This window comes from Notolepis coatsorum (genome assembly GCF_963971535.1).
Source record: "Notolepis coatsorum genome assembly, chromosome: 14".
Classification (NCBI taxonomy): domain Eukaryota; kingdom Metazoa; phylum Chordata; class Actinopteri; order Aulopiformes; family Paralepididae; genus Notolepis; species Notolepis coatsorum.
In genome coordinates, this window is record NC_140178.1 from 95,835,789 (window position 1) to 95,838,609 (window position 2,821).

Genomic DNA, 2,821 nt, shown 5'->3' on the forward strand with positions numbered 1-2,821 from the left:
TTGTGGAAATGCAGAACATGTTGATATGGTGCGTTTATGTTTGGTGATATGATGATTCATTATGAATCTACTATGTCTATATTTAAACTATTGAAATATAATTAAAATAGACCAATGCAGTTATTATTTATTGTGCTAAGTGTTCAGTGTAGCAGACTTTAATCAGAAACACAGCAGATCAGCAATGCCCAAAAAGCATGTATTGTCAACAAGCATGCAGCAGTCTAAAGTACACAGCAAACTAGTTTTCCCAAAACGAAAATGTAGCTAAGTTTCTTGTGTGAGTTAGGAAATGTTTTGCAACATTAATTAATTAAATGTTAGTTGTAATTAATATAGGCCACGTGAAACCTTCCTCTGATCTAAGGTGGTGATCATCCCTCATACGAAGTCGAGGTGACCCACGCTACAGGCCACCAGCAACAGTGTGTTTACCAACACCGGAAAAGCATCAATTTAAAACAAAACGCGTCACCCCAGATTACTAATCTTGCTCCCAGTCTCTAGTCAGGTAGCTCGGCTCGCTGGAAAACGAGATTATGTCGGATTGTAATGCAATCTAAAGAATTGTGAGACATAAATAACATAGAAAGGTATAGCTGCGCACCATGGTGAAGGCGCAAATTGGTGGTTTGAAGCGTCCACAAACACACCAGGGGTCTCCAAATGGTTTAATTCTGATGGGACATATTTCTGCCTGCTGACCCATTTGGCGTTAAATTCCTGCAATATTCATAGTTGTGTATTTTAGCTCTTTTTTGGCGAGGAGAAAACACAAGCGGCAGAGCATTTTGGCAGCACAGAGGAGGACAGGGTGGGTTGAGTCTACATGGCTCTCATGTAGTGTTTAAGACCAGCCCTCTGACTGAGCTTCAATATCATAATTCTAGTTGTGTGTTGAATCTGACACAGAACGAGAGAAGATGGCACAAGTCGCTCCAGCTCCAGCCGCTCCGGCTAAGGCCGCTAAGAAGAAGGCAGCTCCCAAACCTAAGAAGGCAGGTCCCAGCGTCAGTGACCTGGTCGTCGAGGCAGTATCTGCTTCTAAAGAGAGGAGCGGTGTGTCCCTGGCTGCCGTGAAGAAGGCTCTAGCTGCCGGTGGCTACGACGTGGATAAGAACAAGGCCCGCGTTAAGACCGCCATCAAGAGTCTGGTGACAAAAGGAACTCTGGTCCAGGTCAAGGGTACCGGAGCCTCAGGCTCTTTCAAGATCAACAAGGCTGAGGTTAAAGCCAAAAAGCCTGCAAAGAAAGCAGCTCCGAAAGCCAAGAAGCCAGCAGCTAAGAAACCTGTCGCGGCCAAAAAGCCCACGAAGGCAGCAACGAAGAAGCCTGCTGCCGCCAAGAAGTCTTGCAAGAAAGTCAAGAAGGTAGCAGCCGAGAGTCCCAAGAAGGTAGCAGCCAAGAGTCCCAAGAAGGTAGCAGCCAAGAGTCCCAAGAAGGTACTGTAGCAGCCAAGAGCCCAAAGAAGGTGAAAAAGCCCGCTGCGCCCAAGAAGGCCCCAGCTAAGAAGGCTGCCAAGCCAAAAGCAGCTAAGAGAGCAGCTCCCAAGAAGAGATAAGCGTTTGAACAGAACGTTGTCTTTAATTCAACAAAAGTCTCTTTTAAGAGCTGCCCACCACTTCCATGAAAAGCAATATTGTACTCTAGTGTGTGGAAGTGAAGAGGGTGTTAATATTCATTTCCAGGAGTTACTTCCAGCACGGCAACAAAGCAAATGCAACTTTATATATTATATAAATATGGAGAATATACCACAACAAAATCTGTATAAAATATAGATCAGATATAGGTTCTTAATTAGATAATGTTGATTGTTATTAAGTCCGGTTTGATTAGTGGGTCCTACTAACGCAGATACTTTACCGCAGCGGGTTGAGCCCTTTATTGTGGAAATACATAATTGCTATCATTATGGTGCATTTATGTTCGTGCGTAAATGACCATATGACACTATTGGAATGACTACGGGTGATGGCCCATTAGTGGACACAGCACATCAATGTAATTTCATGTATTCAGACCGGTTTGGATCATTTGTTGGCACATAATTATGTTCCCCGCTACCTGAACGAATGAATTTAACAGATTGCAGAATGGGTACAATACAGTACGGCTCAATACACACAATTGTTAAGGGGATGCAGACCAGAGAAAGACGTTTGTCTTGTTTACATCAGGGTCCCCCATTTTCAATTCATAGTGACATTTATGACATACACAACATATCATTTATGGCATAGGGACATACATGACATACAGGTATGGGGATGCAGACCAGAGAAAGACGTTTGTCTTGTTTACATCAGGGTCCCCCATTTTCAATTCATAGTGACATTTATGACATACACAACATATCATTTATGGCATAGGGACATACATGACATACAGGTATTTAGTTGGGTAATTATATGGCTTTGCGCGCAAATAGTTTCCTGTGCGCGGGAAATGTGGGACAAAGCGTCTCAACCAATCGTATACAAGAAGCTAAGCAGCTGTATTTACACAATTTGACCTATAAAATGGCAGCAGTGCGCTTCTGTTTCCACATTCGTTGCTGTATAGTTCCGATTGACCATCATGCCTGAACCAGCCAAGCCAGCGCCCAAGAAGGGCTCAAAGAAAGCCGTCACCAAGACAACTGCCAAGGGAGGCAAGAAGCGCAGAAAGTCCAGGAAGGAGAGTTATGCCATTTATATTTACAAAGTGCTGAAGCAGGTCCACCCCGACACCGGCGTTTCCTCCAAGGCCATGGGGATCATGAACTCCTTCGTTAACGACATCTTTGAGCGCATCGCTGGAGAATTCCCTCTGAGCAATT

General features: G+C 44.1%; 1 pseudogene across 1 annotated transcript; it reads left to right on the plus strand.

The window, feature by feature from the left end:
• The first annotated feature begins 923 nt into the window (after positions 1-923).
• LOC311240976 (histone H1-like) lies at positions 924-1,561 on the plus strand (annotated as a pseudogene). Its single transcript has one exon. The product of its transcript is annotated as a histone H1-like (transcript).
• The last annotated feature ends 1,260 nt before the right edge of the window (positions 1,562-2,821 follow it).